The following is a 15,792-nucleotide window of genomic DNA, read 5'->3' as shown; positions in this document are numbered from 1 at the left end:
ATCAAAATTGCTATGAATACCCCTATGGACATCACAACAGACATTACTATTGCTTGCCATCTTCCCAATGTTTTGTCTAGCCAATCTCCAATAGGATTATTTACTCCTGAATGTTCCTTCATCTCTATAGACAAAGTTTTCAAACCTTCCAATGCCCTCGTCACTGATCCATCTGGGGCAGTATTATTGGGAATGTACGTACAACAAAGATCACCAAACATTACACATACTCCTCCCTTCTCTGCCAACAGCATGTCCAGAGCCATACGGTTCTGTATAGCCATCAGTGAAGTTGGTGCTAGCTGCTCCGCTAAACCATCTACGGCATCCCTTGTCATATTCGCTAACCTCATCACATTATAATGCACATAATTAATCCTATCTACATTCTTGTTTGGGGTGACTGGAAAAAGGGCAGCTATTATGGGTATATTCTCAAAACCTGCTGCCACTTGGTTTGCTAGTTTATACTCATCCGGCACACCTCGTGGAATGCCTATCGCATCAATGTATGTCGGGCTATTTAATGATAAATCTACACTTGAACCTATTGCTCTCCGTTTTATGATGTGTCTCCTACGTTTTCTTGTCAATGTTGCTGAATTTATAGTTTCCGTTCTGACTGCTCTGTCACCTATCAGAGTTATTGGGGCTCCCAGTCTTACCAAAGCACACACTCCCTTTGCCTTCTCAGGTATCCTAGTAAACAATCTTCGATCTCCACAATAATAATATAAACCTGCTCTAGCCCACGTACCTATTTCAGTCCCATTATCTACTATGATCCGATCACACCACTCCTTATTTATCTCCCCCAGGTTGCTGGTTGGTGATAGACGTTTAATATCAAAACAGGTATAATTTGCTTTCTTCGGTGTAAATGGACCTGCCCGTGAAAGGTTGGTTATTGGTGGGAATATTGCTGCCAATGTGGTACAATTTTTTGGACTGGCCATCCGTGTCAATGCCAGCATACACTCATAGCCCCACGTATCATTTTGGTACAACGGGGCTGGTTCAATGTATAAATGAGGTCTTGCATTAGCACATCCAACACAATCATCTAACCTCTGTTCTCTGGCTGTGGTAATTATCCATTCCAGCCACAAATTATTTTCCCCATATCCTGTAGCTCTCTCTATCATATCTTCTGGTTTTAACATGGTGTAATCTATTTCCACCACTACATTCTTTTGTCCTACCGATAATGGCTCAGCTATTGTCTCATTTCTTTCCTCCTCAGGTGAACTGTCTATAACAAATTTTATTACTGCTTTTTTATCTGTTCCTGGGCTGTGCACCCCCATTATAAGGAAAAACTCCCCTGTATAATTGGCTGATCCCGTTCTGGTGGATATTGAAAGGGTGAGTGGATTTTGACTTGCACTGTAATCTCTCTGCATTTTTAAATCAAATTTTGCCGAGGTACGGGTCCAAAGGCTAGGTTGTTCCGGAGTCCAAGCACCTGTATATGCGATTACCTTATTCCATGATGGACACCATTCACCCCTATAGGTTTGCCTAGACTGGGACACCTTACAAACACTATCCATATTCCCATCCATACATATATATATATTGTACCCCCTCCATGAGCTATTTTTTCCCCCACAATTTATGACAGCGCATAGGTCGAAAGTAAATGATGTAGTCTTACCCCAAACATAATTAATTACGAGTTGTTCACACGGTAACCTCGTATCGGCTATGGCTTTTTTGTGTCTCGATTTTGATATGGTGTTGTTGCTTTCCTGACCCTTAGTTAGGCTAAAAATTATTCCTACTATAACTCCTGAAATTATTAATAGGATCCCCGACAGCTTACAGTTTTCCCACAGCTTCATCTTGTTGCCCTCTCTTGGACTTTAAAGGAATAATAAACACACTCTTGGAAATTAAAATGGTTAAACACACAATATACTTAATGGGAATATGCAATTAAGGAAAAATATATATGGTTAAAATCACACAAAATAAAATGGTAAGGAATGACAATATAAAAATCACAATAGTAATATAAAGGTATAAAAAATAGTAAATATTAAAAAATATGGAAAACAATAGGTATGAAAATAATAAATATGAAAATCACAATAAGAACAATATATAATATGGTTATAAAGAATATATGGTAATACGTATTTCCCCTTGAGTATTCACTCAAAATTTATTGCACTGGAAAATGATTCTACTGTCCTTCTCTTTGGTCGCAGCTCATTCACCCGGGACACCTGTCTTGTGAACGATTTGCAATTGTTATTGTACTGGTGGTGTTGTGATTTCACCTGTGGCTTCTTCAGCCTCTGGTTCTCCTTCCCTCTCTTGGACCTGTCTACGCAGGTCCACCCGTGTCTCTGCAAGATCCCTTGAGGGGGGGTCACAAGCTACACATGAGGTTAAATGAAACCAAGTGTCACCCTTGCCCTGCAATCGAACACAATGTGATGTCCTCGCTGTCACCCTATAGGGTTTCGACCACCTCGGCTCATTCCACTTTCTCCTGAACGTCCTCAGCCTCACCCACTGTACCGTCGTTGGAGGGGGGTCTGCTGCTGGAGATGGATTGACCTGGCATGAAAAAGTCTTAATGAGAGCAGTCAGTTTATCAAAATAGACAGCGTGAGATAATGGTGTCACAATGGCATCCGACAGTGCATTCCGTGGCCCTGGAAACTGCCGACCTGTAAACAATTCAAAAGGGGTGAATCCTGTGATTCGGTTAACAGATGATCTTACTGACATTAAGGCCAATGGCAAAGCTGACAACCAATTTAGTTTTGTCTGTGCACAGATTTTAGCCAATTTGAGTTTTAGTGTGAGATTCATTCGTTCAACCTTACCTTGGCTGGCAGGATGCCAGACTGCACCAAATGCATGTTTGAGGCCTAGGGCCTTTTCAACGACTCGCAAATGTTCATTCTTGAAATGACTGCCATTATCTGATCGTAAACGCCGGGCGAAACCATAGCGCGGAATATAATGGTTAATTAAACATTTTATCACCGCCGTACTGTCTTCTCTGCCTACAGGATAAGCTTCAGGCCATCCAGTGAAATAGTCTACGATTACCAGAAGATAACGCTTACCCTGTATCCTCGTGATCATATCTGTGAAATCAATCACGATTTCGTCCCCCGGACCACCGGTCAAAGGAAACGAACCCCTTGTTGGTTTAATCGTGGGTTTAACGTTATATCCCTGACAAACTTCACACGTGCTCACATGTGCTGAGACCATAGCTTTTAAAAAAGGATGCCACCAATATTCAAGCGCTCTCATCATCTGTTTGTCCCCGACATGGCTCACTCCATGAACCTCTACCATGATGGAATGACACAGACTCGCTGGGAGCGCCGGACGTCCATCCGGAGCTTGCCACAGTCCGTCAGAGGCACGAACAGCTCCATGTTGTGCCCACACAGAGACTTCTTCAGGGGTACAGCGCTGATGCTCTTTACAAAGGTATTCCCTTGTGAATCTCGGCAATAAATCGTTAGATGTTCTTTCTGATGTGCACATCATCTGCGAGGACACATAACCAGCAGCAGCTTTTGCCGCCAAGTCTGCAGCGTCATTGCCTCTGCTCAAAGAGCTATCCACCTTAGAGTGACCAGCGCATTTAATCACTGCCACCTCTGAGGGGATCATCAGAGCCTCTAAAAGGTCTCTGGCTTCACATGCATGTGTTATTGGTCGACCTGACGAAGTGATAAAGCCACAACGTTTCCACAACGGCATTTCTACGTGTACAGCTGTAACAACATAAGCAGAGTCAGTATAGATGTTTACACGGTGTCCACCAGTATGTCGCAAGGCTTTGATCACTGCTATCATTTCTGCCCTCTGTGCTGACTGCTTCCCCTCTAACCTTGCTGCATCCCTCGTAATCATCTCATGTCCTACCTGCTCTACCACTGCATAAGCCGCTTTCAAACTTCCGTCCTCCGCCCTGAAACAGCACCCGTCAGTGAACAAAATCATGACTGGCTCAGGGCCAGTCAATGGTTTTGCAAACAAACCTGGTCTGACCACTGATGCCCTCTCTGTGATCGGTGCACAGTCGTGTGGTTCTCCCTCCTCCACCAAATCTGCCATGTTAATGCCCTCATGCGTGTATATGATATGGTCGGCGAGCAAAATTGCTGCAATGCGTCGCTGTCGTAAAGGGGAAAATGTGAATGATTCAGAATTAACAAAAGATGCGATTGAATGCGTGGTTAAAACAATTAGGTGGTGGCCCATAACAATGTGAGACGTTTTCTTCACTATCTTTGCCAGGCCTGCGACAAACCTGCTGCATGGTGGCTGTCTTTGTTCTACACTGTCCAACAACATGCTAACATACATCAACACTTTTCTGCCCCCCTGGTCTTTTTGATAAAGTACCCCATGTGCACTTGACCCTGTCTCAGAGACGTCTAAGTGAAATGGTGATCTGTAATCGGCACTACTGAGATTAGCTGCATGTGCCATCTGTTGTTTCAGGTTAATGAACGTCCGTTCAGCTTCCTGTGTCCACTCAATGTCTGCTCTCAAATTCTTCATACCCTGTTGTTTTACAAGATCTCTCAAAGGGGCTGTTAATGAAACATACATTGGAATATAATGTCTACTATACCCTGTTAGGCCTAGAAATGACAACATCTCTTTAACCGTGGTTGGTTTTGGATGACTCAAAATTCCTCGTCTATGGGCTACAGTTAGCGTGGAGCCCTCTGGGGTGATCATGCGACCTAGAAATGTAACACAAGGTCTGCAAAATTGCAGCTTTTCCTTGCTTACCTTGAAGCCACTTTTGTGTAATTGTCTTAACACAGCTTCGCTCCCCTCCAGGCATCCTTGCTCTGTTTTGGCTGCCAAAAGGAGGTCATCAACATACATGATCAACACACAGTCTCCAGGCAAACTACAGTCCTGTAATTGTTGTTTTAATGCATGGTTAAAAATTCCTGGTGATAAAACAAACCCCTGGGGTAATCTGTTGTAAGAATATTGACAACCTTTGTATGTAAAAGCCACACACGCCTTGCATTCCTCTGCTAAAGGGATACAGAAAAATGCGTTAGCCAGATCAATACATGTAAACCAATTGTGCTCAGGTGTTATCACAGAGAGTGCAGTATACGGATTAGGCACTGTTAACGATGGTGTAGCCACAACAGCATTGATTGCTCTCAAATCATGTACCAACCTGTACTTATTCGTGCCTGGTTTTGGCACCGGAAAAATAGGTGTGTTCCACCTAGATTTGTATGGTGTAATAACACCCCTCTCTAGGAGACCTTTTACTGTTGCGGCCACACCCTCGTCCGCCTCAGGTTTGTTGCGGTATTGTGGAATCCAGATTGGGTCAGGTGTGCTTAACTGAAAGTAAACTGGAGACATGTTACAAAAACCTACATCTGTTGGGCCCTGAGACCAAAGATCCTCAGGTAAATTTTTTATGATGTCTGGTGCTCCCACACTATCTGACAGCTCCCTGCCATGGAATCTAGAAACCTGCACATGCTCTAGAGCTCCAGTGTCTCGTGTGGCACCTTCTATCCAATAGGCTTTGTGTTTAGGTGAATATTTAACATCTGATTTTTCCGTGGGCTCCCAATCCTGGGTGGCCAACAGTGTTTTTGTAATCTTACCTAGCTCCCTGGCTTCATGGCTTGGGTGTAAGGCTAACGATATGTGAGGTGCTGCTGTGTCTGCCATCTCATACCACTTCAACTGCTCTTCTGTCAGCTTCACTGGAGCCATCACTCCTTCTTTACTCACAAAAATTCCAGCTCCCTCCAACACCCATCTGTCTCCCTCCACTTCCTGAAACATGTCTTCATAAATGGTTATGTCATTTCTGTCATAAAACAATGTACAATGCAATGGGTCTATGGGGGGTAAATAGATATCTAAATTTGAAATCCATGAACGGTATTTATTATACAGTTCCATTGCTGTGCCCCACTGTGTGTCATCATCTAATTTTACCCAGTAAAGATCAGCTGCCTCCTCCTCACCACACGAGGTCAGCATCCACTGGCTGTCTGTTGTATTACCTGATAGGGAACAGTTAATGGTTGTACCATCTGGAAATGTAACTATTACCCCTTCTGCTGAGCACAGAATGCTAGCCCCTAATTTTATTAATAAGTCTCTACCCAACAGAGGAATGGGAGCATTGCTGGAGAAAAGGAACGAGTGTGATAAGCATTGATTTGCCACTTCTACTTTAAATGGTTGTGTCATTTTTAAGCTTTCACTTCCCCCAGAGAACCCGGTGACTGTCACAATTTTGTCACTCAGATCAGATTGTTTTATGCCGCCTGTGACAGTCGAATAGGTGGCTCCGGTGTCCACCAGAGCTTTTAATGGTTTGTTGTTTACCATTAACGAAATGAGAGGTTCGGCCCTAGCCCTCATTTCGGTTCTCTGGGGGCCCCTTCAATAACTGCTCGCGCCATCCTCCGGGCCCGATGGCGGGAACATCGGCACCTGTAGGTTGGAGGGTGGTGGAGGGTATTGCCCCGGGTTGTATGGGGCTTGTGGTTCCCTGCCGCGACCACCGGCACCACCTCTTCGAGGACCCCATCCCTCCGCAGGTGGTCCGTTAAACTGACCTGAAAGCTTTGGACACTCTCTCATCCAGTGGCCTGCCTCACCACACACGTAACAATTTCCCTCGCCCTGCTGCCTCCCTCCATAAGACCCCCTCCCTCTATTACTACCCCTCCAATTGCTCCTTTGTCTATTTCCCCTCCCACCTGCTGCATGGGCGCCTGTACCATAGGGTGGGCCGTTATATTGGTAAGGGGGTGGCTGATAGGGTTGTTGTGGCATTTGCTTACTCTTTTTTGTCCCTCCCTCATTTTTTGCTTGTTCTAACTGTAGTTTTAGTAACTCTATTTTTATCTTTTCTAATTGTTCTTCCTCTTTTCCTGTTTTCTCTACAGCCCTATCTGTGTGGTGGACTAAATGCCTTTCCCATATTTCGTTACTAGCAATTGGAATGTCAGGGTTATTTTCCATTATTTGCTTAACACCACTAGGGGCACCTGCCATGACTGCTGCTCTGAATATGTCTCGTGTAATTGGGTTGGTTAAACTATTTTCTTCCATCATCTGTTCCCACTCAGCAGCGCACCTGAAATAATATGCTGCACCTGTCTCACCTGGTTTTATGCGAAACTTTATGTTTTGGTATACGGTGGGTGGCAATGGGTACAATCGACCGAGTGCCCTGCCCACCATTGTGATTACTTTTGAAAAATCAAGATCATTTGGATATTGTAATGTTTGGGCTTCGAGTTCAAAACTCCCCATCTGAGAGGCTGTCAAAATCTGACCCAACAGACACCTTATGTCACCCAAAGCCAAAACGGTCCCATGACTCAAGGCCGTTAATTTACTCAACCACTTAGAGCCCCCTGATGTAATTGGAGGAAGTTTACTGGAAATAGCAGTCATGTCACTGTGTGACCAGGGCTGGTACTGCACCCCAGTGCTCTTTGCTAACAATGGGGCTTGTACGCCTGGATATAATTGATTACTATGATGACTCATTGCCTGCTCTCTCTGCTCTGGTACGTTAGGGGGGCAATGATCAATTGAAAAATTAGACAGCTGCTGCTCTTTTTCCCTTCCCCTAGTACGTTTTGCTATTGGCTCCTGATCCATCACCATCGTTCCCTTAATACATACTGTATGCATCGTGCCCTGGGCCTGACCTGTTGTTTCTATAGGGCCAGCTGCTCTACAACTTCCCCTTTCATCTTCACTTCCTACTCCGTTCTCACTACCATCACTTTCCTCTGGAAGTTCCATATTTTCTGCCATGTGGCGCATTGTCTCATTCACCTGAGCTCGTGCCGCATGTACCTGTTCTGTCACTACCTTGCCCAGATGTTGTACCTCCTGTCGAAGTTCTTCTAATTCTTTTAAATTACAGTCTAAAACTCCCTCTCGTACCTCAAGCACGACCTGTTGTTTGCTGTGAGTCGTATTTGGTGAGATGTAGGGGGGGGGCTGAGCAATAGGCGGGGCAAGAGGCGGGGCAAGAGGCGGATACAATGGGCGGTACTGTTCAGGGGGCGGTGCTAGTGACTGGGTCTCTCTGTTTCCATCCTTCACTTTCAGTCTAACATCATCGTCTGTAGCTTTCCCTTCTTTCCTATGTCCAATAGGTGATATAGCTGTCGCCACGAGGGCAAGACGACCCCATTTTCTTAAATGTTTTTCTAAGTCACACCCTTTACTTTTATATCTACTTGCATTATACCATTTAATCGTTTTTTCATCACCTTTATGTCTGACTAACCTACAATGAGCCTTTTTCTCCATATTTCTTATTTTCGGGGCCAGGGGCACTTTGAATGTCTCTGCCTCTTTCGTCCATGCATAATTATCACACAATTCTAACCAACATTCCTGAGCTTCTCTTTGTCTCCCTTTTTTCTCTCTTGGTTCAGCCTGTGCTATCATCATCTCAGCGATACTCTGCCATTGCGCTAATACGGTCGGACATTCGTATTCATCACACTCCTTTTGAAACTCTGCCATTCTATTTATTTATTTACTTATATATATATGTATTCAATATAACTTTCCTACTAGTTCCTTTACGATCGTCTCCTTACACCAACTTAGATTATACACATACACAAGGCCTACACACACCACGTGCTGAATTTTCCGTTCACTTATGCATTCAACTAAACACCACGTCTAAATACTTTCATCCCCAATACCATTCATACAAAGTAAATAATTTACGGATTTCTTTCTCCGAAGGACTTTAACCTAACAGAATTTGTGATTCGCCGATCACGGGATTTCTTTCCCAATTAAACAGACTTTAATCTGTTATTAATTTATGGCTTTCTCGCCAAGGGACTCCAACCCGTAAACAGAGTTTAATCTGTTTTAATTCCAGGGACTCTAACCCTTATTAAACAGACTTTAACTGTTTTAAAAGAATCTTTTAAATCTGATTTTCCTTATTTCAATTTTACTCGTCTATTCATCGAGATGTTCATCAAATTTAACACAGAAATTTAGTATATCCAATAGCAGAATTCGAAATAACAGGTTTTCTGCTTACCTTTGTATTTTAGCCGGCCTTTTGTGTTAAATCTGAATCGTCTCGATATCTTTTTTTCCTCCCCCACGGGGTCCGCCGAAATGTGGCGCCAAAACTTCTCTTTGTCCTTCAAATCACGTCGTCGGGGTCACCAACTATCGGACTTTTGAAACTCGAGTCCTGCGTGTTCAAAATTTGAAGAAAAGTCAAAGAGATCGTTTTCCCAATAAGTTTAAGTATAATTTATTATCAGATGTAAAAGCTTCTTCCAGCTGGGGCTGTTCTCTCAACATACATATGAGACAAAACCAACAGAACCCACACTTCTGGGTTACAAGTATTTATAAAGTATGTGACGTCGATTCTATCTTCGGGCTCCTCCCCTTCATCGGGCGGGCGTTGAATCCTCCGGAACCAATCACCTCGGGACATGTAAATCTGACTCCATTCTCCCCCAACCATTGGCTCCTGCAAAACATTTTGAAAATAGCCGGTCCTGCCGAGAGATGCGATTGACGCACACACACATACACTCACACACTTGTTATCTGAGACCCTGCTTCTGCATTCCTCAGAGCTCATGTTACACACTTCTGCCAAATAGTTTTCAAGACAAAGAACCCAGCACAGCATGGACATACTCATCTCATTATATTTAACAGTAAAACAACAGTAAACATGAATTTATAATACATAAAACATCATAATCCCAATAATTGTAGTGTTAATTTGAAAGGCAAAACTTAACTTTTAGCAAATCGGACAGCACAAAAACTGTTATTTCCAGTACAGCATATGCATTTTCTCCTATTTAACTTATGGAACTGGTTTACTTTTCTACATGAAATAAAGAGGAATGTGCCCAAATATAAAAGTGATCATTGCTTGAAGTGAATATTCAGTAAAAATGATAAATACAACCCATGGACTTGAAATGTACCCCTAATTATAGAATGACCCATTATGAATCAGGACAGATAGCAAGCGAACGAACCCCCCCTCACTGCCAAAGGTCCAGAATTTAAGTTCATGTGATTATAGTCATCATTGTTGTAATCAATGCTTGTGACAAATTTCTGGGTTGCTGTTTCAAATTAATATGATTATTGTTGCAGGACGCGTGTGCGCGCGCGCGTGCAGAGAGAGAGAGTTCTCGCAATACACTTTTCAAAGCAACGTGAAGAAGCATCGCCTCTGAATTATGCGGGGGGAGGGGTTATATATATATATGTATTTTTTTAAATTAAAAGGATTTATCCACTCAAACTACGGCCCGCGGGATTCCACAGATTTGGACCGGCCCTCTCTGAACAATAGGCTTGTTTGAGATGAGCAAAACTGCGCAGAACCGATCACTGGTGATCACCGCGAGCTGCATGCCGGTTAGTATGGAAGGCCATTTAGGCAGAAATTATGGCGCTCGCTTTGTGTCATTTGCGAACGTGACTAGCAGGCATGACGGATAATATGGAAGGCCAACAGGGTCAAAAACGCGCGAATTTTAACACGTCAACAACACGTTAAGTACGTGTACTTTACGTGTACTTTACGCGTGAAAAATTAACGTGTACTTTACGTGTATTTAACACGTACTCAACGTGTTAAATACGCGTCAAGTACACGTAGAATACACGTAAACAACGCGTGATTCAGACGCCGGTTTCCAGTTTAAACAGGTCAATATCATTGGCTGCCTACGAATTGGGTCAAACCATTTCTGCACACCTGGGGGGTTCTATAGACTCTGTGCTACCAACATTAAACATGCTATGGATACTTCTATTTATTTGTCTTTTCTTTCTCTTATTTATTATTGTTATGTAGATAAACTTAATTAAGATAGTGTCATGATCCTGCCTCTCCTTGTCGTGGTTTTCGAGTCTTGTGGCAGGATCATGTCAGTCCCATGTGTTTTGTGTGGAGAAAGAGCATTGTTTTGGTTTAAGAAGCCATGCTCTCTCTCCAGTGTCGTGTCCTTTAGTCCCGCCCCCTTGTTTCCCCGGTTAGCGGTCCATTAGTGTTAGTCTTGTCTCCAGCCCTGATCCATCCTTCCCTTAGTGTTTCAGTCCCCTCACCTGCCTCGTGCAATCCTCCTGTTAGCTTTCCCTTAGTGTTTCATCCATGTCACCTGCCGCCACTCTCCCTGTGTCATTAGTCCTTGTTAGTGTTTCCCTTTATCAAGCCCCAGTTTTCCCTCTGTCCCTTGTCGGTTCATTGTCATTTTGTCATTATCGTACCTCCTCACGTCACCTTGTTGGATTATTCCTGTCTATGGATTATCGTGTTTGTTCCTGTTCTAAATTTGTGGATTTTGTTGATTTATTATTCAAAGGACTTTGTTTGTTTTGTTCCCCTTGTGGAAAGTTTTAGTTTACATTTTTGTCTTGTTTTAGATCATGTTCTCCCCATCGAGGGTCTTTTGTTTAAATAAAGTTTTTGTTATTTAACTCTGCTGCCTGCGTTTGGGTTCTGTCCACACACCGTGACAGATAGTTATATGATGAAGCGTATTGTAGTACATATAGGTCTTTGTAAAACAAGGTGAGCTTTTTGTGCCAACAATTATAACCAGCAGGTGGTGCTTGTTAAAACATTTCTGTTTCAGAGATTTTGCACTTAAACACATGTGATATAATTTAAATTAATTAAAAGACTTTCAGGATTAGGATGAGCGCTTGTACCTAATTTTATCAAACAATTATTTGTGAAATGGGTGAATAATAACATGAAAGAGTGACATCTGCGCCCAACAACCAAATCGTATAGTAGTACTGGCAGCTGATGGAGACCAAATGTAATTAAAAGGTTTTTTAACCTTTATAAGGGTGAAACAAATAAAGAAAAGACACTTTCTGTGTGCATTGATAGAAACTTAGAATTTAGAAACTTAGCATGGAGGTAAATGCACAGAGCTATTCTTTATTGCATATATTTGAATGTGAACATAAATTACTGTCCCCTTCTTGAGGAAACTGAAGCCTCTACATTCAGTTTCTACAAGAGAAATATAAACAAAAAATCTTCAATTCCTGTATATAAATTAAAGTCAGTCCTACGAACGAATGCCACGTTCTCAGAATTAAATGACGTATCTAAACTAACAGATAACATTTGTTTGTAAAACTTTGTCAGGGCCTTTTAAGAACCCTGTAACCCTCTCAGTGCCCTTTTAAGGTGCTGGATTGTTAATTAATGAAACAACATTAAGACGTAAAAGGTGGGAAACAGATGTCAGTATGTAAACTCATATAATTAAGCAGCCATATGAACACTATACATATTTATTCATGTATACTTTACTTCCTCTATTTAGCCATTTAACAAACAATATAAAAATTGGAGTGTCAGTTTGCATTTAAAGTGACAAAGTATATTGATGTCAATGATGGCTGGTCCCAGCTGAATGGTCAGCTGAATCATACAATTTTAATACTTTAGGTCATAACCATCCTGACACTGGTTTGAGTGAGGCCACACTAAAGTGGCTATCTCCACCAACCGGCCATTAATCGCCCTGTCTTAATACAAAAAGGGAAAATTGTATATAGGGTTTCTTTGCCACAATCCAAGTGTTCTGTTTTGTTCCCATACTTTACCTCTCAAGCACTGACAGAACAGATATTCATGCACTGAGCCAGGCAAGTTGACATCCACGCTTAAGTTGGTCATCAATATAACTATTCTTTACAATTTTGGTGTCACTGAGAAGATAGCTCACATGCATAATAGACTTGTTATTGTCATGGTTTTACAGGTTTGGTTCTACTAATTCTCTTATTTCGTTAGTTAATTAGTCCCTCAACTGATTCTGTTTTAACTGATTATGTTCCCCTATTAAGTCTGTTCATTTAGTTCATTGTCCAGTATTGTTTTTGTGTATTAATGGATGGCTGTCTGTGTCTATCATTTTTCAATAATTACTTAAATATCTTTGGAATTCTACTTTGTCATACTGTCGTGATCGTGGAGGAGGAGGAAGAAGAACCCAAGTGCAGACAACGCTGATGAAGGGGTTAAACAGAATGCAAGTCCCAGAATGTTAATGGATTATGTCCAAAGGCAGAGAGCAGGCGGTGTCTTGTGGCTGTTTGAGTGCATTCAACCACATGAGTATCTTTTCCACGAACACAATCCGGTCAAATGCAATTAGACTATCTCTTAAATTGGCCAAAAGTGGATTCATATGTTACCATAGCAAATTAGGGTCTCTAACTTAAACCCTCTTGCGCTACAACAGTCCAAAATTTCTAAACTTGTTTGCTCATAAAATTTACCCTGGAATCATTGGCTCTTGACATCATTATCTCTCATTAATAAAGTGTCACACCATCAAGCTGCCATCCTCAGGATCTCGGGGACAATCGCTAGGAGTTATGTGGAGACGTTATCCTTCTGTCTGTTGGACACTAGTCTGCACTTCAAACACAAATTATAGTGGTGATATACATTATTTGCCAAATTCTGTACTTATGGACATTTTGGCAGGGTTAGGATTTAACAGCAGTTTTCATGTTTGTTTCTGATATTCAACTGAAGCTGACACATATTGTCTTGTCTTTTTTCTTTATAGTTATTTTACATTATATGTCATTTTTGTCCTGCTTAAACTCGAACTTAATTCTTACATGTCCTGTTAGGTCAGGGGAGAGCAGGTTGTGCATTCAGCTAAAATTCTTTGCACACACAACCTTCAGGTGGATGCTGTATACGTAGAAACTACATTTTGAAGTCCACCTTATTGTATCTTACAGTCTTCCTGTAGCGCTGAATCTCTCCCCTACAAGTTACTAGCATTATCCCACTGCCACAGTTTCTGCAGCTATATTTTTTATTGTAATTTGGAGATAAAACTATATATTCTTATTGGTTTGTTGACTGTTTTTCTTACAGGTACAACTGTTAAGGTGGTATTATTTTGTTACAGACTTAACATAACATAGCCTTTATTTATATTTAAGCCTTATCATAACATAGACTATATCTATTTTTAAACCAGTTAATGTATTTATATCATATATCTATTTGTTGTACATTTGGCCACGGTACCATTTCTCAAGAAATAAAAGCATATCTCAGAAATAAGATTACTTGTAAACATATTCTACTGTTAAAACTATACAGTTGAAAACGTGGAGTATAGCTGAGCATTGCAGTTTAATTTATTGCAGTGATATTAGTGTCTTATTAAAGTATGGTATGCCTTAATATATAAATCATGAGTATGACCTGGGATGGGCTATTACAGAAAAAAACATGTGTCAGTATCTTATTTCATTGATATCTATTGTGATTTGATTTCGATTCTGTAATATGGCACTTCTGTGGTATTTTGGGTGCACCCTGCTGGTCATTGCAGCACATTGATCTCAGTCTTTAAAAGTTTGTTGTTTACAAAAAATCGAAATTCATTACAATGGATTGTATCAGAATTATAAAGAACCACATTTGTAACTTTTTGTTAGAAAACTGATTTTCTAGATAACTTTTATCTTATCTTAATAAACTTAATTTTTACTAACAAATAATACCTACTTATAGACATTTATACGTGTGGGCTACACAAGAAAATTACAAATAAACAAAAGGATCTTTCATGGTGGTAGCATGTAGCCTATGTGCAGAAATGGTTTGACCCAATTCGTAGGCAGCCAATGATATTGACCCGTTTAAACTGTAAACCGGCGTCTGAATCACGCGTTGTTTACGTGTATTCTACGTGTACTTGACGCGTATTTAACACGTTGAGTACGTGTTAAATACACGTAAAGTACATGTTAATTTTTCACGCGTAAAGTATGCGTAAAGTACACGTAAAGTACACGTAAAGTACACGTACTTAACGTGTTGTTGACGTGTTAAAATTCGCGCGTTTTTGACCCTATTGGCCTTCCATATTAAACAAGCCTACTAGAACGCGTGTACGAGTTATTATGGAAAGCCGTTTGGGTCATATTTCGCCATCAACCAGACGCCTGGTGTTCAGATGACGCCTGCTTTTACGGCGTTTAAGACGTACAGACGCCGTAAATTACGGCGTTTAAGACGTACAGACGCCGTAAATTACGGCGTTTGCGCCTTAGAAACGTCGTTAATAACGGCGTTTCAAATGCAATGCGAAACGCCGTTCATTTCGCCGTTAGAACTTCCATATTACGCCGTAAATTACGGCGCTTCCGTGTAACAACGACGCCGTAAAAAGCGGCGTTTTTTATAATATTAAAATCAGCCCCGCCTTTTCTACACAGTCCAGCCCCTCCAATGAACACAAAGACATGTGTAGTAGAATGTCGATCTGAATAAGTGTTCCTGTTTTTAACTTTATTGCGAATCATGCTTAGACTTTCATCATGTGATATTTTTCCATTGGGCGCGTATATCCTCCTTTTCGTTTATCATATGTGTACGAGCGGCAGACTTTTGAACGAGCACGTTCGTGACACTTTGTGCGTTTATGTCTATCTTGTGACTTCGAGATCATCGTTGTTGTCGTCTACGGTGGCGTAGTGAACTGCGTGCGCAGCAGCGGAATTTCATCACTTTTAACGATTGGAGTTCGACTCCGCGGTCCGACCATATTCTTCATTCCTTTTGAATTGTTCTATTGAGTCGTGTTTTTAAATGTTGGAACACTACCTGTTGCTGGCAACTTATTAAATGACAAGAAACGCTTATTACAAGCCAACGGTCTAAGGCCTTTACGCATGCAATAGCTGCGGGCTAAGTCTGCT

Source organism: Barbatula barbatula (assembly GCF_947034865.1).
Source record: "Barbatula barbatula genome assembly, chromosome: 22".
NCBI classification, from domain to species: Eukaryota; Metazoa; Chordata; class Actinopteri; order Cypriniformes; family Nemacheilidae; genus Barbatula; species Barbatula barbatula.
The sequence above is the reverse complement of the archived record's forward strand: the minus strand, read 5'-3'. Positions refer to the sequence as shown.